At 44.2% G+C, this 20,975-nt stretch overlaps 1 pseudogene; it reads left to right on the plus strand.

Moving 5' to 3' along the window:
* On the plus strand, positions 1 to 12,344 carry LOC142426224 (protein SET-like; annotated as a pseudogene).
* The last annotated feature ends 8,631 nt before the right edge of the window (positions 12,345 to 20,975 follow it).

Here is a 20,975-nt window from a genome sequence, read left to right on the forward strand (position 1 = left end):
ATGGAGGTATGGATTGTTATAATATATGTAACAGCCCCCAATAAAATGATTTATAAAAGAATAAAAATAATAAAAATTATTTTATTGGGAGCTGGTACAACTCTTATCACAATCCATACATGCATCCATTGTGTCAAGCACATTTGTAGATTTGTTGCCCTCATCATTCTCAAACATTTGCTTTCTACTAGAGCCCTTGGTATCAGCTCATTTTTTCCCTCCATGCCCACCCTACCTCCTTCACAAACCCTTGATAATTTATTAATTATTAATATTTTGTCATCTTATGCTGTCCAATGCCTCCCTTTACCCACTCTTCTGTTGTCTGTCCCCAAGGGAGTTGTTTATATGTAGATCCTTGTGATTGGTTCCCCCTGTCAACTCCACCTTCCCCTTCCCCTCCTGGTATAGCCATTCTCATTATTGGTCCGGAAGGGTTTATATGTCCTGTCTTTCCTTAGTTTCCAGTTCTGATCTGTACCAGTGAACATCCTCTGGTCTAGCCAGATTTATGAGGTAGAATTGGGATCATGATAGTGGGGGGAGGAAGCATCAAAGAGTCAGAGGAAAGTTGTATGTGTCATCATTGCTACACTGCACCCTGGCTGGCTCTTCTCCTCCCAGCAACCCTTGTGTAAGGGGATATCCAGTTGTCTACAGATGGGCTTTGGGTCTCCACTCCACACTCTCCCTCATTTACAATGATATGATTTTGTTGTTCTTTGATGCCTGATCCCTGATCCCTTTAACACCTCGTGGTCACACAGGCTAGTGTGCTTTTTCCATGTGGGCTTTGTTGCTTCTCAGCTAGATGACTGCTTGTTTATCTTCAAGCCTTTAAGACCCCAGACACTATATCTTTTGATAGACAGGCACCATCAGCTTTCTTCACCACATTTGCTTATGCACCCGCTTGTCTTCAGCGATCATGTCGGGAAGGTGTGTATCATGGATTGCCAGTTTAATAGAACAAAGTGTTCTTGCATTGAATGCGTACTTGAGTGGAGGCCCAGTGTCCATCTGCTACCTTAATACTAAACCTACAGATCTATTTCCCCATCATCATATATAAATATATTTACATATGTACATGCCTGTATTTAGAGCTCTATAAATGTTCTTTGCCTCCTAGTTCTTTCCTCGATTTCCTTTTACTTTCCTCTTGTCTCACTATTATGCTCAGCCTTCATTTGGGTTTCAGTAATTTCTCTCAGTTACATTGCCCTTGATCAAGCTCTACCAGGCCTCTTTTTTTTTTAAAACAATTCATTGGGGCTCATACAATTCTTATCACAGTTCATACATATACATACATCAATTGTATAAAGCACATCTGTACAGTCTTTGCCCTAATCATTTTTTTCTCCTCTTTTCTTTTTTTACATTTTATTAGGGACTCATACAACTCTTATCACCATCCATACATATACATACATCAATTGTATAAAGCACATCCATACATTCCCTGCCCCAATCATTCTCAAGGCATTTGCTCTCCACTTAAGCCCCTCGCATCAGGTCCTCTTTTTTTTCTGTGACATCCAGGTCAGCAAAACTTTTTAAACCAGTAAAGTATATATTGTATACAGTTTGGTGGAAATTTAAGTGTAAAGAATAAATTATAATAAGCAATAATTCAATTTCTTTTTTTAAAATTACAATTACATGATTAATTTTGTTTCTTTTTTCTTTTTTTTCATTTATTTATTTATTTATTTTTACATTTTATTAGGGGCTCATACAACTCTTATCACAATCCATACATATACATATACATACATCAATTGTATAAAGCACATCCGTACATTCTTTGCCCTAATCATTTTTTTTAATCTTTTTATTGGGGCTCATAAGGCTCTTATCACAATCTGTACATACAATCAATTGAGCAAAGCACCCTTATACATTCGTTGCACTCATCACTCTCATAATTCACCTTCCACTTGGGTTCCTGGAATCAGCTCGGTTTCCCTTTTTTTCCCCCCATCCCCCTCCCTCCCCGATCCCACCCCTGGTCCCTTGATAGTTTATAAATAATTATTATATCTTATCTTACACTCCCCGGCGTCTCTCCTCACCCACCTCCCCCTTGCCAATCTCCCAGAGAGGAGGTTACACGTAGATCTCTGAGATCGGTTCTCCCTTTCTACATGCCCTTCCCTCCTGGTGTCGCCACTCCCACCGCTGGTGTTGAAGGGTTCGTCTGTCCTAGATTCCCTGTGCCTCCAGATCCCCACTGCACCGCTGTACATCCTCTGGTACAACCAGGTCCGCAAGGCAAGGTAGGATTGGGGTCATGATGACTGGGAGGGGAGGAGGCGTTCAGGAACTAGAGGAAGGTTTTGAGTTTCATTGTTGTTACACTGAACCCTGAGTGGCCCATCTCCTCCTCACTACCCCTCTGGAAGGGGTGTTCAGCTCTCTACAGGTGGGCATTGGGTCCCCATCATGCACTCCCCCTCTTTCACGATGATGTGATTCTCACCACCACCCCACCTTTGATGTTGGAGACCTGGTCTCCTCTGTCCTTCATGGTCACCTATGTTGGTGTGCTGCTTCCGTGTGGGCTCGGTTGCTTCTGGGCTAGATGGCCGCTTGTTTGCTTTCAAGCCTTTAAGTCCCCAGACGCTATATCTCTCAGTAGCCGGGCACCATCCGCCTTCTTCACCACACTTGCTTATGCACACTTTCGTCTTCAGCCATTATGTGAGGAAGGTGATCACACAATGATTGTTTTTGTTCCTTTGTATCTGCTACATGGTCCATTCAACACCTTGTATTCGCTTAGGCCGTGTGCTTCTTCTCTGTGGGCTTTGTTGCTTCTGAGCTAGATGGCCGCTTATTTGCCTTCAAGCCTTTAAGACCCCAGACGCTATATCTTTTTTTGATAGCCGGGCACCATCAGTTTTCTTCACCACATTTGCTTACACACATGGCTGTCTTCAGTGATCATGTCGGGAAGATGGGTATCCTGCAGTGGCTGCTTAGCAGGGCGAGGTGCTATTGTATTGGGGGATTATGCATGAGGAGGCCCAATGTCCATCTGCTACCCTACTACTGAACCTATAAATATATGCATATAAATCTATTGCCCCCATAAACATAAATATATTTACATATGTACATGTCTGTATTTAGGGTTCTCTGTATGCACTTTGCCCCCTACTCCTTTCCTCTATTTCCTTTCGCTTTCCTCCCGACCCATTACCATGTTTGGCCTTCATTCTGGATTCAGTAGTTCCTCTCAGTTACCTTGCTCTTGGTCACTCCCTTCCAGTCCTCCCCTCCCCTCCCTCCTCTGGTTTAGAACCATTCGCTGTTCCCTTGTTCCTGTGTTTCGCGACACCTCCTCCCTTCCCCTACCTCCCAGGCTCTCATGTCCCTCCAGGACCGTTGGGCCTGTTGTTTTCTTCTCTCATTATTTGTCCAGCCTATCTTGTCTAGGTGGACCTGCTGACATAGTAATATGTGCATACAAATGGATATGACTTTGACTGCACCCAAGTGGCCCATAAGAACATGGCTTTGACAGAAGCAACATTGACATGCTGATAAGCAGAAAAGCCACTAACATACAAAATTTACAAGGTAAAAAACAAAACAAATTAAAAAAGACTAAGCAAAAAGATAGCAAATATTAAACGAAAAATTGCTAGTAGTTCGAGGTCCTTTTGTTGGCCTTTAGACCATCCTTTATACTCCCTCGGGCTCCCTTTGCTCTGCTTCCTCCGCTGCTCCATTGAACGCCCCCAGTGTTTGCCTCAGTGTGGCTGGGTCAGCTCAGTCGCCCATCCCCCATTGTGTCTCAGGTGCTGTCCCATGTAGGGCCATGTGTTGGTGCAGGATGTCATATCTCGTAGTGTGGTCAGCTGAATGGTCCTATCTGTATGACGGGCCCTTCTAGCTGGTCTATCGACTTTGGGCTTGGTGGACCCAGGTGTACTCCACTACGTCCTTTCTCCTTCTTTTGTTTCAGCTTCCTTCTGGATGTGGTGTGGTGGGTCAGTTCCTTTCCCACTCCAGACGATCTATTTTTGTTTTCTGTGGTATTCCCTTCGAGTGTGGGGACGGCCTAATTCTGGTTTGGGCCGGCTTGTCGTCCAGCCTCTTTGTGTAAACCTCTGTACTTTGCGTTGCCCTCCTTGTTTGGTGTGTCGTGTTGGGGGTCCGTATGCATGTTCCAGATCTGTGGGGACACAACCGATACTCTCCCCTGGGTGGGTTAGTACCCTGCCCCCCCCATACCATCCATTCAGATTCTTCCCCTCCCGGTTCTCCCTCTCTCTACCCCACTACTCCTTCTTTATGCTGGGCACTCATGTACCTCCCTAGGTGTGGCCTGTCCTCCCTCCAACTATCTATGCTTCCTCCCGTTTATTGTGGGATGGATGTTTATTCTTCTATTTCTGTCATGCTGATTGTACTTACCTCAGGGGACTCATGTTGTACCTGTCCCTTTGGGTCTGGCTTACCTCGCTTAACATAATTCCTTCCAGCTCTTCCCATGAAATAACGTGTTTCATGTGCTCATCAGTGCTTTTCAGTGCTGCATAATACTCCATTGTGTGTATGTGCCAAAGTTTGCTAATCCACTCGTCTATCGATGGAAACTTAGGCTGTTTCCAAGTCTTTGCTATTGTGAATTGTGCCGCAATAAACATTGGAGCGCATATGACTGGTCGTGTTTTATTTGCTGCTTCAACCGGGTATATGCCCAGTAGAGGGATGGCTGGGTCGTAAGGTAGATCAATTTCCATTTTCTTTAGGTATCGCCAGATTGCTTTCCACAGTGGCTGTACAAATCTGCACGACCACCAGCAGTGGAGGAGGGTTCCTACTTCACCACAGCCCCTCCAACACTTGTTGCTCTCTGATTTACTGATCTGGGCTAGCCTCAGGGGTGTTAGGTGGTATCTCATGGTTGTTTTGATTTGCATTTCTCTTATGGCAAGGGACTTCGAGCACTTTCTCATATATTTATTGGCCATATTGATCTCCTCTCTAGTGAAAGTTCTTCTCATTTCTTTTGCCCACTTCCTTAGGGGGTTAACTGTTTTCCTCTTTTTGCAAGTCATGATGGTGTTGTAGATTTTAGTAATGAGCCCTTTGTCTGACGTGTCATTACTAAAAATCTTCTCCCAGTCTGTGGGTTGCCTTGTCACCCTCTTGGCAAAGTCTTTCGAGGTGCACAGGTGTTTTATTCTTATTAGATCCCATTTGTCGATTTCCAGATCACCTGTGTGTGTCCCCTTACCTGTTGCAGTGAGCCTATGTGCTCCCTGGGCCAGTGCTCTGAGATTAGTCCCGATTCCCTCCTTAATGGTCCTGATGGTTTGGGGTTTGACTTCTAGATCTGTGATCCACCTTGAGTGTATTCTTGTGCATGGGGTGAGGTAGACGTCTTGTTTCAACTTTCTACATGTGGATATCCATTGTTTCCAGCACCACTTATTAAAGAGGGCATCTGCTTCCCACTTGATGTTTTTGGGACCCTTGTCGAAGATCAGTTGTCTATATGCTGATGATTTTACTCCTGGGCTTTCTATTCTTTTCCACTGGTCTGAGTGTCTATCATTGTGCCAGTACCATGCTGTTTTGACCACTGTAGCTGTGTAGTAGGCATTAAAATCAGGTAGGGCGAGTCCTCCAATTGTGTCCTTCTTCTTGAGGAGTTCTCTGCTAATTCTAGGTTTCTTCCCTCTCCATATGAAGTTGGTGGTCAGTTTTTCCAATTCCTTGAAGAAGGTTGATGGTAATTGGATTGGTATAGCATTGAACTTGTAGAGTGCTTTAGGAAGAACTGTCATCTTTACTATGTTCAGCCTACCTAACCATGAGCAGGGGAGGGTCATCCATTTGTGAAGGTCACTTTTGGTTTCCTGTAATAGGGTTTTATAATTATGCTTATAAAGGTCTTTAGTATTTTTTGTTAAGTATATTCCTAGGTATTTCAGTTTGTTCTTGGCTACTGTGAAGGGTACTTCCCTCTTAATCGCCTCTTCCATGGCCCTGTCCAATGTGTATAGAAACCCTACCGACTTCTGTTTATTGATCTTGTATCCTGCTACTCTTCCGTATTCCTCTATTGCTGTAAGTATTCCAACTGTGAAGTTTTGGGGGTCTTCAATGTATAGGATCATGTCATCTGCAAATAACAATAGTTTCACTTCCTCCTCTCCCAACTGGATCCCTTTGATGTCCTTCCGCTGTCTTATGTTGTTAGCCAGAACCTCCAAAACGATATTGAATAGAAGAGGGGACAGGGGGCATCCTTGTCTTGTACCCTTTTTCAGTGGTATTGTTCTTGTCTTTTCTCTATTGACTATGATGTTGGTCTTTCATAGATAGCTTGTATGAGCTTGAGGAACTTACCTTCCAATCCTATCTTCATGAGTGTTTTGATTAGGAATGGGTGCTGGATGTTGTCAAATGCTTTTTCTGCATCTATGGATATTATCATATGGTTTTTATCCTTTTTCTTCTTGATGTGGTGTATGATATTGATGGATTTTCGGATGTTAAACCATCCCTGCATCGCTGGGATGAATCCTACTTGGTCGTGGTGAATGATATGTTTGATGTTCCTTTGTATTCTATTGGCCAATATTTTGTTAAGGATTTTTGCATCTATGTTCATTAGAGATATTGGTCTATAATTCTCTACACCTGTGGGGTCTTTTCCCTGTTTGGGTATCAAAGTAATGCTGGCTTCGTAAAATGAGTTTGGGAGCTTGCCGTTCTTTTCTATGTTATGGAATACTTTGTGGAGGATCGGTGTCAGCTCTTCCCTGAATGTTTGGTAAAATTCTGCTGTGTAGCCATCTGGCCCTGGGGCCTTTTTCCTTGGTAGGTTTTTGATGACACTCTCTATTTCTTCCTTCGCTATGGGTTTGTTGAGGTTCTTGATCTGTCTCAGATAACCTAGGGATAGATTGTTTTCTAAATATTTATCCATGTCTTCCAGGTTTCTGAATTCATTAGAATACAAACCTTCATAGTACTTTGTGATTATCCTTTTTATCTCATTGGGGTCTGTTGTTATTGCCCCCGATTCATCCCTCATCCTGGCTATTGATGATTGCTCCTTTCTATCTTTGGTAAGCTTTGCCAGGGGAGTGTCAATTTTATTAATTCGTTCATAAAACCAGCTTCTAGTTGCGTTAATCCTTTGCATTGTTCTTTTGTCTTCCCACTGGTTTAACTCCGCCCTGATTTTTATTATTTCTTTTCTCTTGCTATTGGAGGGGTAGTTCTGTTGACTCTGTTCTAGTTGTTGGAGGTTTTGTGTTAACATATCTGTCATACGCCTTACTTCTTTTTTCATGTATGCATTCAGTGATATCAAGCTACCTCTGATAACTGCCTTTGCAGTGTCCCATAAGTTTTGATATGTTGTATGCTCGTTCTCATTAGTTTCTAGAAACTTCCTGATATCCTCTCTGATCTGGACCTTAACCCATTCATGTCGCAGGAGATCGTTGTTTATTCTCCAATTGGTGGCCCTTGCTTTTCTGGGTGCCCTCCTATTAATCTCCAGCTTTATGGCATGGTGGTCTGAGAAAGACGTCTGGATAATATCTATGTGTTTGAATTTACTCAGGCTGGCCTTGTGTCCCAGCATGTGATCTATTCTTGAGAAAGATCCGTGTGGATTGGAGAAGAATGTGAAACCTTTTGCTTTTGGATGAAAGGCTCTATAGATGTCTATCAGGCCCTGTTGCCTAATTACATTGTTTAGCTCTCTGGCCTCTTTGCTGAGCTTCTTTCCCTGTGACCTGTCTTTCTCTGATAGTGGAGTGTTGAAGTCCCCCACTATTATTGTTGTTTCCGTGATTTCTTCTGTCATTTTTTCAACAGTTTGTTTGACGAAATTTGCCGCACCATTATTAGGTGCGTAAATATTCAGTATGCTAAGTGCTTCCTGGTTTATTGAGCCTTTGAGCATTATGTAGTGTCCCTCTTTGTCTCTTTTTATGTTTTGGATCTTGAAATCCATTTTGTCGGAGAGTAAGATAGCCACTCCTGCCTTCTTGGAGTTACCATTTGCTTGGTAAACTTTCTGCCAGCCCTTTATTCTCAGCATATGCTTGTCTGCTTGCTTAAGGTGTGTCTCTTGCAGGCAGCAGATTGATGGGTTATGTTTTCTAATCCAATCCTCCAGCCTCTTTCTTTTAACATATGAATTGAGCCCATTTGTATTCAGAGTGATTATTACAATCTCTGGCTTCATGGTTGCCATATCTGTTTTGTGTTTTGGGTCTTTGCCTATCTTCCTTCATATCAGTGTACTGCGTTTGAGTGGAGGGTTTCTATCCTGTCCTCTTTTCCATCTGAGACCGTGTTGTCCTGGTACGTGTTGCTGGCATGTTGGCTTCTAGATGGAGATGGGTTATATGGTGGTCTCCTGGTGGTTCTAGTCGGAGCTTGATCTTCTGGCCATAGTGAGTCAACCAGTATGTTCTGCAGGGTCGGGTGACTTACAGTATATTTTTTGAGTTCTTCCTTGTCCTGGAAGACCCTTATCTTACCCTCTATCTTAATGGATAACTTGGCAGGGTATAGGATTCTGGGGGAGGCATTTTTATCTTTCAGTTTTTGGAAGATGTTGCTCCATTCTCTCCTCCTCTTCATGGTTTCTGCTGATAAGTCTGAGCATATTCTTACCTGCGCTCCTTTGTATGTGACTGTCTTCCTTTCTCTTGATGCTCGTAAAATTTTCTCTTTTTCCTCTAAGTTGGATAATTTTACAATTATATGTCTTGGCGTGTTCTTCTTGGTGTTTAGCTTAGCCGGCGTCCTCTCTGCTTCCTGTATGAGAGTCGGATTCTCATTTGTTAGGTTGGGGAAATTTTCTTCCAGGAATTCCTTTGCTATCTTGGCAGTCGATTTGTGTGTTATGTTGTGTTCCGGTAGACCGATTATTCGAATATTATTCCTCTTCATAGCATCTGTCATTGATCTCAGGCTGTCTTCTGCTTCTTTAATTTTCCCATCTGATTGTTTTTCTCGCTTGCTTCGTTTGGTTTGAGCGTCCTCGAGTTCACTGATACGGTTCTCAGCCTCCTCAAGCCTAGATATAGCTTCTGTGACCTTTTGTGTGGCCTCTGCTACCTCCTCTGTTAGTTTCTGCAGTTCCTTTTGGTGGATAGTATTCATCCCCTCTATTGTGGACTTCACCCCCTCTATTGTGCATTTCATCCCTTCTATCGTTGCATCCTTATTTTGGTTTGCTTCTCTTAGCTCCTGTATTACTGCAAGCAGAGTTCTGAAGATTTCCTTTTGTGGCTGATCTATATCTGTTTCTTCTATGAGTGACGTTAGGTCTGTTAAAGTGCCTCGTTTCTCTGATTTTTTTGTTGGGAGTGATGTGGTCTGTTGATTTTTCCTTGATCCTTTCATAGGCCCCATGCTTCTGGGAGACAGGAGTAACCTTATTGTGTGGAGGCTCAGGCCACTGTGCCGTCTCCTGGGGTGGCTGGGGCGGGCTGCGGCAGGCTTAGGGCTGGCACTGGGGACCCCACAGGGCCCCAGGTGGTGAGAGCTGGCTGGAGCTCACTGACGGCTCCTCAGGGACTGCAAAGCCAAGTCCCAGGCTCCACTGCAGGTGGAATGTTTGATCTGCCCGGGCTGTGAGCGGGCGCGGGGAGGCCCCTCGGACAGCTGCGCAGACAGCGGCGCGACACTGCAGGGAACAATGGTGTTCGCTCTCCGCCCTGCTCTGAGCTCAGAACCCCGCGGACCGTAGTGGCTTGGCGCGAAACCGCAGGGGGTAATGGCGCCGGCAAAGGAGGCTTGGCGCGAAACCGCAGGGGGCAATGGTGCCCTTCCTCCGCTCAGGCTGAGTCGTGGCCGCCGGGGTCCCCGCAGCACCCTGGGGAGGGCACCTACTCTTGTGCCTTGCGCAGGGAGGGGCCCTTGGCGGGCAGACTCAGCAGCGCGGGCTGAGGCGCTCCGCGGAAGCTCAGGGTCCGGGACAGGCGCAGGTTGGGCTATGGCTCCCGTCGGCGGGAAGTGCTCAGCGCAGGGTCCCCGCCAGGAGTGGAGCTGGCGCTAGGCTGCCAGGGGCGGGGGCGGGCGGGGGTGGGAGGCCGGCGCACGGAGGGCAGGTGGAGAGGTCCACGGCAGCGGTGCAGGTGGATGGTCCCCCGTGGGGGTCGCCAGACAACCCGCGGGTCCGCTCCCCTGAGCTTGGATGAATGGAGGGAGGGACGCGGGGCCCGAGGGCAGATCGCTGCCCTGCCGGGAGAGGGGAATCACGGGAGAGGAAAGCTTCTCTCCCAGTGGGGATCCGCGAGTGGGCCGCTGGTGTAGGGGAGAGTGACCTGCTGCGCCTGTCTAGGCAGGGCAGGCAAGCGGCTCTGGGCTGGGGTCCGGTTTGGGGATGGAGCCTAGGCCGGTCGCCAGTGAGCTCACGACAGCTTAGTGACCAGAGATGTCCCACGAGTCCGGTCCTCTTTCACCTAGACCCCTGCTCAGGACAAATACGTGGGGTGGGACTGGGGTGCTGTCCCTGGGGGATATTTCACTCACCAGACTCTTACTATTCAGCTACCTGGTCGCCAATCCCGCTTTGTTTGGAGGAGCTCTCAGAGTATGCGGGTGTCCCTGTCGGCCATCTTCCCGGACCCCCCTACTGTTGTTATATTAAGACTGTTCCTCATGCTACACTATGCTTTAAGACAAAATTTCATTTGTTTTTCATTAGAAATAAGTATTTCACAATATATACTTACATGTTGTTTTTGTGATTAATCCCTATGCTTTAATTATGTTCATTTTGTGACAATTAAAATATATCCTGCATATCAGATATTTACATTACAATTCATAACAGTAGCAAAATTACAATTAAGAAGTAGCGACAAAAATAATTTTATGGTTGGGGGTCACCACAACCTGAGGAACTGTATTAGAGGATCGTGGCATTAGGAAGGTTAAGGACCACTGGACTGTAGAGGAATTACTGAGAGCTGAATGAAGATTGAACATGATAGTGGGATAGGAGGAAAAAAAGGAAATAGAGGAAAGAAGTAGGAGGCAAAAGACATTGATAGAGGTATAAATATAGACATGTAACATGTGAGTATATTAATATATGATGATATGGATATAGACCTATGTCCATATATTGCTATGTTAAGTATTAAGGAAGCAGACAAACATTAGCCCTCTACTCAAATATTCCCTCAACGCAAGAACACTCGTTCTAATAAAATGGCATTCTGTGATGCTCACTTACCTGGCAAGATTGCTGAAGACAAATGGGTGCTTAAGCAAATGTGGTGAAGAGAGCTGATGGTGCCCGACTACTAAAAGATATAGCATCTGGGGCTGCCTCTGCTCCATCAACAGGAGCCGAGCCTTGCCCCATCCCCGCCCTCATCATCAGGCCACAGGGCAGCAGGAGCAAGGGTGCACAGGGAGGGGGTGGCCAGACCAGGCCAGAGGGGAAGCCGCCTACCTGTCCCCTTCTCCTCCCTTCTCTCCCCCTACCCCCACCGCGGTGCAGCACCAAGTTGGCACCTGTGACCAAAGTCAGTAAAAGGAGCTCAACTCCAACGATGACGGGACTATGAGACCTCAGAAAAAGAAGAGCAGAAAACAATTGGACATCTTGATGAGCTACAAAATGAAATAGACAGACTTAATGAACAAGCCAGTGAGGAGATTTTGAAAGTAGAACTGAAATATCACAAACTCTTTCAGAAGAGGTCAGAATTGATCGCCAAAATCCCAAATTTGGGGGTAACAACATTTGTCAACCATCTGCAAGTGTCTGCATTACTTGGGGACGAGGATGAAGAGGCTCTGCATTATTTGACCAGAGTTGAAGTGACAGAATTTGAAGATATTAAATCAGGTTACAGAATAGATTTTTATTTTGATGAAAATCCTTACCTTGAAAATAAAGTTCTCTCCAAAGAATTTCATATGAATGAGAGGGGTGATCCATCTTCAAAATCAAATGGAAATCTGGAAAGGACTGGCGAAACATTCCAGTCAAACAGAACAAAGCTAGCAGGAAGAGGCAACATGACGAACCCGAGAGTTTCTTTACCGGGTTTACCGACCGTTCTGATGCAGGTGCAGATGAATTGCAAGAGGTCATCAAAGATGATCTTTGGCCAAATCCATTACAGTACTATTTGGTTCCTAATATGGATGACGAGGAAGGTGAAGGAGAAGATGATGATGACGATGAAGAAAAAGAAGATTTCGAAGATATTGATGAAGGAGATGAAGACGAAGGGGAAGAAGATGAAGATGATGACGAGGGAGAGGAAGGAGAAGAGGATGGAGAGAGGATGACTAACAGAACACTGATGGATCCCAGCCTTTTTTAATTTTCTTCAGTCCCTGGGAGAGAGTTGCAGTCTTTTTTTGTTTTGTCTTTGTTTCTTCCTGTTGTGCTCAGTCACCCTGTTCTTGAGGTCTCTTTTATCTATACCATGGTTCTCAACTTATTTGGGGTGGGGGGAATAATGCCTTGTGAAGAATACAGTGGAAAAGAATCTCTACCCCCTTGTGTTCAAATTAATTTTTATCCCTTCCTGTCTCAATAAAAACTACCACCGTGCTCTGTGGGAAAACAAAACGCTCTGCTCCCTTGGCCCTGCTGGCAGCTGGAGGGTGCTCGGCCCCTGTGTAGTAGTGCATAGAACTCTAGCTTCTTTCCTCCTTCCTCTGTACATTGGGCTCAGAGATTACACTGTGTCTCTATGTGAATACGAACAGTTAGCATTTGTGACCATGTATCTGTCTACTTTCTCTTCTTCAAAAAGAAAGGGAAGAACACTTTTACAAAGGCGGGTTATAGAAGGTCAGCAAAGGGTGGGTTTGAGATGGTTGGGTGAGCTAAGTGGGCATTTTGACACCATGATTTCTCCTTTGGCATGTTTAACAGACATCCTTGCAGTTTAAGATGACACTTTTAAAATAAAATTCTCTCCTAATGATGACTTGAGCCCTGCCAGTCGATGGAAGAATCAGCAGAACCTGTAGGACTTTCTTTGGAATTGACATTCTCTATTGTAATTTTGTTCCTGTTTATTTTTAAATTTTCTTTTTGTTTCACTGCAAAGGAAAGATACTCACTGTTAAACGTTAAAAGTGTACAGGTTGCTTTGTGACAATAAAACTAAATGTGTACACAAAGGATTTGATGCTTTTCTCTCAACAGCTTGTTGACCTGAGTTTGACTTGCTTAACAGACTGTCAAACTTTGTCAGCTGACCTCCATAGTTTTTGATAATGCACTTTGCAAGATGACCTTAGGGCTATGTGAATTGAGTAAGGGGACTAGCACCTTGGTCTATTCATAGCTGGGAAACATCACAGACCATTCACTTGACCTCATTTTTTTAAAGATCAATGAGGATTTTAGATTGTGTAAAACTTGGTTCTTAGTGTGTACCCTTGATTTCTATCTCAATTTGACAGTTTTTAAAAGTGGGCCCTTATTTGCCCGGATGTAATAATGAATAGTGCCTGCCACCACCATCCAACCTAGTGCTTCTAATGCCAAGTTAACAACAGGCAGTCGCTGGTATGTCTTAACTGATACTGTAATGTGTGTCATAGAAGACAGGCCTGTCCTCAGAAAGTGCGAGTTGGTGGTGAGAAACTCAGGTTACGAGTACTTTCTTTGAGTCTCTAGTACCAGCTCATTGGAATAAAGCTATCAAAGGAGACTCATTTCTGTGGATCTGAGTGAGATTGATGGCTCAGTCTCCTCAATGCCATTGTGCAGATAACCTTTTGAGAAGCTACCTAATGCATAAGCTTTATTAATGCTGTAAAATATAGTAGCTAGGGGGTGGAGGAAGAGCTGATACCAAGGGCTCAATAGAAAGTAAATTTCTAGAAAAGAATGAAGGCAACATATGTACAAACATGCCAGATTCAATTGATGTATGGATTGTGATAGGAGTTGTACGAGTCCCCAATAAAATGATTTTTTTCAAAAAAGAAAGAAATGAAATCCAAAAAATAAATATAATAGCTAAAGTGACACCACCTTCAAAAATGAATCAATGGCCAACCTGGGCAAATTCAAAGCTTTTGGTTGTATAAAACTTTATAAATGGAACTATTCCATCAAAGAAGCAAAGTGTAACAAGACTTGTTTAGATGGATAGTATGTAATCTCTCTGCATAGGTCTCTATATTTAGTAAATACATCACTGTACTGGTCAGGAACCTTGCCTCCAATAAAGGAACATAGGATTTTTTTTATGGAGCGGGGGGAAGATATAGCATCTGGGATCTTAAAGGTTTGAAGTTAAGTTGAAGCAGCCATCTATCAGGGAAGCAACAAAGCCCACATGGAAGAAGCACACCAGCCACACACATGAGATGTCAATAAGCTCAGGTGTTGGGCATCAGAAGACCCAAAACAATCATACTGATGTGAGTGAGGGGGTTCGAAGTGGAGACCTAAAGCCCATCTGTAGACAATTGGACATACCCTTACAGAAGGGTTACAGGGAAGGTATAGTCAGCCAGAGTGCAATATAGCACCAATGAAACACACAACATTCCTCTAGATCTTTAATGCTTCTTCCTGCTGCCCCCCCCCCCAATCATGACTCCAGTTGTACCTTACAAACCCAGCTAGACTGAAGCATATACAGTGGCACAGATAAGAGCTCCTGACACATGGAATCCAGGACAGGTAAACTCCCCCAGGAACAGCAACAAGAATAGCGATACCAGGAGAGGAGGGGAAAAGTGAGGGGATAAATGGGAGACCAATTGCAATGATTGACATATAACCACCCCTACCTCCACCCCCACAGGGGGATCAACAACAGAAGCATGGGTGAAGGGAGACAGCAGACAGTGTAAGATGTGAAAACAATAATAATTTATCAAGGGTTCACGCCGGTTGGGATGGGGGCAGGGAAAGGAGCTGATACCAAGGGCTCAAGTAGAAAGAAAATGTTTTGAAAATTATGATGGCAACATATGTAAAAATGTGCTTGATAAAATTGAGGTATGGATTGTTATAAAAGCTGAAAGAGCCTCCAATAAAACTGTTTTTTGTTTTTTTTAAAGAAAGAGATTTGAAAGACAGCTGCTTGGCCAACTGACAAAGAAAGGTTACCCAAATGTACTTGACACAATGGATGTATGATTTGTGATAAGAGCTGTATGAGACCACAATAAAGTGACTATAAACAAATAATAAACTTCTATAACGTGAACCTAAACCGATGCTGTAATAAATAAGTTTGGTGGCCTTGAAAGAAAGAAAAAAAGAAAGAAAGGTGACCCCACAAAAGGTTCGAATTATAGAACAATGTCGTATGCAAATAAAATTTTGCTGATGTCATCCAACAACAATTGCTGCAGTATATTGACAGGGAGCTGCCGGAGGTCCAGGCCAGATTCAGAAGAGGACTAGGGACAAGGGATCTCATTGCTGAAGTCAGATGCACCTTGGCTGGAAGCAGAAAATACCAGAAAGGTACTGACGTGGGTTTTATTGACTCTGCCAAAGAATTGGACCATGTGGAGTGGGAGACCCTGCACCCCGGCAAGCCCCAGTGGGAAGAGGGCCGGGCCAGAGTGTGAAGGGGACTCGCCCACGCAGTCCACTTGATGCTTCTGCAGGTCATTAACCCTCAGGCTACCCCCCGAGGTGGCCTACAGGTTGGCGACCTACATCTTGGTGTGGGAGAACCCAGTCTCCCTGCTCTGCGGTGTGCTCATCGTCTGGTGCTTCGCGGCAATATCAAGAGAAACGTGGGCACCGTCTGCCACTACTTCTTCGAGACCTTGGGCTTCACCAACATCGCCACCATCACACCATCAGGAACATCTGTGGACTTGTCATTGGGTGGGCGTGTATCCTTCCGGGGAGAGAGTTGCAGAATGATGTCCCGCCCAGGCGTTCAGCATGAGGGTCTGGGTCCTCCAGGAACAAAGCCCTGGGCTGAGATATTTGGAGGCAGCTTGGGTTCTAGTGTCACATGGCCTTAAGGCAGCGGTTCTCAACCTACAGGTCATGACCCCTTTGGGGGTCGAAAGGCTCTCTCACAGGAATCACCTAATACCATGGGAAAAAACATAAATATTTCACAATATATAATTACATATTGTTTTGTGATTAATCACTATGCTTTAATTATGTTTAATTATTTTCAATTTGTAACAATGAAAATACATACTGCAGTGTAGCAATAATGAAACATACAACTTTCCTCTCGTTCCTAAATGCTTCCTCTCCTCACTATCATGATCCTAATTCTACCTTACAAATCCCGCTAGACCAGAGGTTGTGCACTGGTACAGATAGGAACTGGAAACACAGGGAATCCAGGACAGATGATCCCTTCAGGACCAGTGCTGAGAGTGGCTGTACTGGGAGGGTGGAGGGAAGGTGGGGCAGAAAGGGGCTACTGATTGATTACAAGGATCTATATAACCCCCTCCCTGGGGGGCAGACAACTGAAAAAGTGGGTGAAGGGAGACGTCAGACCGTGTAAGACATGACAAAATAATAATTTATAAATTATCAAGGGTCCATGAGAGAGGGGGCTGTGGGGAAGGAGGGGGAAAATGAGGTGCTGGTATTAAGGACTTAAGTAGAAAGCAAATGTTTTGAAAATGATGATGGCAACAAATGTACAAATGATGGCAACAAATGTACAATGGATGGATGGATGGATTGTGATGAGTTGTATGAGTCTCCAATAAAATGATTTTAAAAGAAGAAAAAAATACATCCTGCACATCAGATATTTACATGACAATTCATAACAGTAGCAAAATTACAGTTATGAAGTAGCAAGGAAAATAATTTTATGGTTGGTTGTCTTTACAACATAAGGAACTGTGTGAAAGGGTTGTGGCATTAGGAAGGTTGAGAACCACTGCCTTAAGAGGTTCACCTCCCCTCTCTGGACTAGGGTTGCCTTATCTGGGAAACTATCTGGGTAGCTGTCTGTCCACACTGACTTAGCACTGTGGTTAGTGAGAGAGTCTGATAATGTCATGACTTGGGGGTTTCTTTTCCCCTTGTAAACTTGACTACTTAGTGTGTTCATTCCAAGAGGCAGAGATAACCCTTAAATGAGAAAAGTTGTCTGGTGAAAGGAGTAAGCTTCCGGTTTGCCAGTGCAAATATTTTGCTCTTCCTTAGGAAACAAAAGAAGACAAGACTGACTTTTGCCCTATGGGTAATAGTGAATGAAAAACTCAGGATCAGGCAGTAGGGTGTTTGTGTAAATTTTCTGAAGGGAAATAAACTTGTAAAATACAAAGTAGATTATTTTCTCCACACATGAGATTGGTAATGGTGGTGGAGTTGTAAAATCTGTTCTAGCTTGTGGCTCTGTGAGTTAATGAAAGGAGTCCTGGTAGCACTGGCGGGTTGCTAGCCACAAGGTCGGCAGTTCAAACCCACCAGTTGCTCCTTGGGCAAAAATTGAGATTCCTGCTTCTGTAAAGATTTGAGCCTCTATAGGTCCACTATGAGTTGGAATCGACTTGATGTCAGTGTGTTTGGTTTGGGGGGATTAGTGAATTAATAGTGGTAGATGTTGGAAAACTTTCTTTTAATTAAAAGAAGAACATGTAAAGAATACACAGAGTCACTGAACCAAAAAGAGCTTGTTGACATCCAGCCATTTCAAGAGGTAGGATATGATCAAGAACCAATGGTACTGAAGGAAGAATCGCTTCACCCTGCATTCAAAGTATTAGCCAAACACAAGCCTCCAGGAATTGATGGAGCAGTTGAAAGGTTTCAACAAGCTGCTGAAGCAATAGCAACATTCCCTCACCTATGCCAAGAAAACTGGAAGACAGCTATCTGGCCAAGTGCCTGGAAGAGATCCATATTTGTGCCCATTCCAAGAAAAAATGAACCCAACAGAATGTTCACATTATAGAACTATATCATTAATATCACGTACAAGTAACATTTTGCTGAAGCATCATCCAACAACGGTTGCAACGGTACATTGACGGACCGCTGCCAGAAGTTCAGGCCGGATTGAAAAAGAGAATGTAGAACAAGGGATATCACTGCTCATGTTAGAAGAATCTAGGCTGAAAGTAGAGAATATCAGGGAGATGTTTACTTGTGTATTATTGACTATGCCAAGACATCCACCCATGTGTATCATAACAAACTATAAACAGCTTTGAGAAGAATGGGAATTCCAGAACACTTCATTATGCATATGCAGAAGCTGTACATGGATCAAGGGGTAATTGTGTGAAACAACCAAAAAGGTATGCCGTATGATTTAAAAGCAGGAAATATGTGCAACCAGGTTGTATTATCTCACTCTAATTGTTCAATGTGTATGCTGAGCAAATTATCAGAGAAACTGAATGATAGGGAGAAGAATGAGGCATCAGGAGTTTTGGAGGCTTAGAAACAACCTGTGCTGTGCAGATGACACAGCCTTGTTTTCTAAAAATGAGGAAGACTTAAAGCATATGCCGATGAAGATCAAGGATTGTGGCCTTCAGTGTGAATCACAACACAATGTAAAGAAGACTAGAATTCCCATAACTGGGCCAGGAAATGGAGAAAAGGTTGACTTTGTCCAGGATTCTGTCTTACTTGGATTCACAATCAGTACTCATGGAGGCAACAGTTGAGAGATCAAACTGCATTTCATTGGGTCATCTGCTGCACAAGACCTCAGTAGAGTGTTGAAGAGCAGGGAGGTTACTTTGTGGACTAAAGTGTGCCTGACACAAGCCCCATATGCATGTGAAAGCTGGACGTTGAATAATGAAGACTGAAGAAGGATTGATGCACATGAATGATGGTGCTGATGAAGAATATTGAAAGGGCCACGGAAAGATCCAAGAACAAACCAACCTGTCTTTGACGAAGTACAGCCAGAGTCTTTCTAACAGGCAAGAATGGTGAGATTTCCTCTCCTGTACTTTGGACATGTTATGAGGAGAGACCAGTCCCTGGAGAAGGACATCATGTTTGGTAAAGAAGAGGAACAGCAAAAAGAGGAAGACCTTCTATAAGATGGGCTGGCACAGTAGCGGTACCAAAAGGCTCAAACATAAGAACTATGGGAGGATGGCACAAGACCAAGTAGTGTTCAGTTCTATTGTACATGGGGTTGCTTTGACTCAACAGCATCAAACAACAGCAACAGACTTAAAAGATGCTTTCTTTTGGATTCTCCCTGGACCTGAGAATAAACCCTTCTTTGCTTTTGAGTGGAAGGACCCAGATCAGGAGTGCAGATGCCAGTATACCTAGGCAGTACTCGCACACCAGTTTCAGGACTCTGCCCTTCTTTTTCGGATATATACTAGCTAGACAATTACAAGAGCTCAATTTGAAGAAGGGAATCTTGCTTCAAGAGGTGGGTAACCTAATGATTTCCACTACCTCCAGCAAAGCACTGAACATGAAAACGCTCAGAACTTCACACTTCTTAACTAACACGTGGTATAACGTTTCCCCCAAGAAAACCCACATTTCCTTACAACAGTTTCAGCATTTAGATTTTATCTTCACTCCCCGAGTCCAGGATACTTTCTCCAGAAAGGAAACACTTAATTATAGACTTGCTTGAACCTAAAACGAAATGGTAGTTGAGAGAGTTCCTGGGAATGGCTTTGCTTTGTCCCATGTGGATAGCCAATGAAGGGCTTCCAGCAAAGTAACTTGTTTTTTTCCTTCCTTCCTTCCTTCCTTCCTTCCTTCCTTCCTTCCTTCTTTCTTTCTTTCTTTCTTTCTTAATCACTTTATTAGGGTTTCATACAACTCTTATCACAACCCATACATACATCAATTGTGTAAACCACATTTATACAGTCATTGCCCTCATCATTCTCAAAACATTTGTTCTCCACTTAAGCCCCTGGCATCAACTCCTCATTTTCCCCTCCCTCCCCGCTCCCCCCTCCCTCATGAATCCTTGATAATTTATAAATTATCATTTTGTCGTATCTTGCCCTGTCTGACCTCTCCCTTCACCTACTTTTCTGTTGTCCATCCCCCAGGGAGGAGGTCACATGTAGATTCTTGTAATTCCTTCCCCCTTTCCAACCTACCTTCCCTCTACCTTCCCAGTATCACCACTCTCACCACTGGTCCTGAAGGGATCATCTGCCCTGGATTCCCTGTGTTTCCAGTTCCTATCTGTACCAGTGTACATCCTCTAGTCTAGCCAGAATTGGGATCATTTGGATCATGATAGTGGCAGGGATGGGGAGGGGGGGTGGAGGAAGCATTTAGGAACTAGAGGAAAGTTGTATGTTTCATTGTTGCTACATCACACCCTGACTGGCTCGTTTCCTCCCCGAGACGCTTCTGTAAGGGGATGTCCAGTGGCCTACAAATGGGCTTTGTGTCTCCACTCTGCACTGCCCCACTCATGCATCATCAGAATGAAAAATCTAGCAAAGTCTCCTCATGAGGTTCCCAGGGTGTTCCTGAGCATCCCTCCAGTTCCAGGCCTCCCACACGTTAATATGGCTTTTCAATTAGATGCATATGAAACACAAGAGGTTGCTCTGGGAGTCCTAACTGAGCAGTTAGGACTAACCACAAGGCTTATAGGATATGTTTTTAAAATAACTGGACACTGCATCAATGACTGGCCCTATTGTCTAAAGCAGTGGTTCTCAACCTTCCTAATGCTGACCCTTTCATACAGTCCTCAGGTGGTGGTGACCCCAACCATAACATTAGTTCCCTTGCTAATTCATCACTGTCATTTTGCTACTGTCATGAAACAGGCGATCCCTGTGAAAAGGTCGTTCAAACCCCAAAGGGGTTGTGGCCACAGGTTAGGAACCCCAGGTCTAAAGGATTAATCTAAGGGGCAGCTAAGTTCACTTTGGGAATCCCATTCACTGTGCACCAGGTGTTGACAGTCCTTGAGACTAAGGGGACTAGCTGGCTGTCCAGTGCAAGGATTACTCAGTAGTAAGCTGCCCTTTTCGATGTCTCAGAAATCACTGTAAGGGTTTGTTATGCT

The sequence above is a fragment of the Tenrec ecaudatus genome, chromosome 14 (assembly GCF_050624435.1).
Source record: "Tenrec ecaudatus isolate mTenEca1 chromosome 14, mTenEca1.hap1, whole genome shotgun sequence".
Classification (NCBI taxonomy): domain Eukaryota; kingdom Metazoa; phylum Chordata; class Mammalia; order Afrosoricida; family Tenrecidae; genus Tenrec; species Tenrec ecaudatus.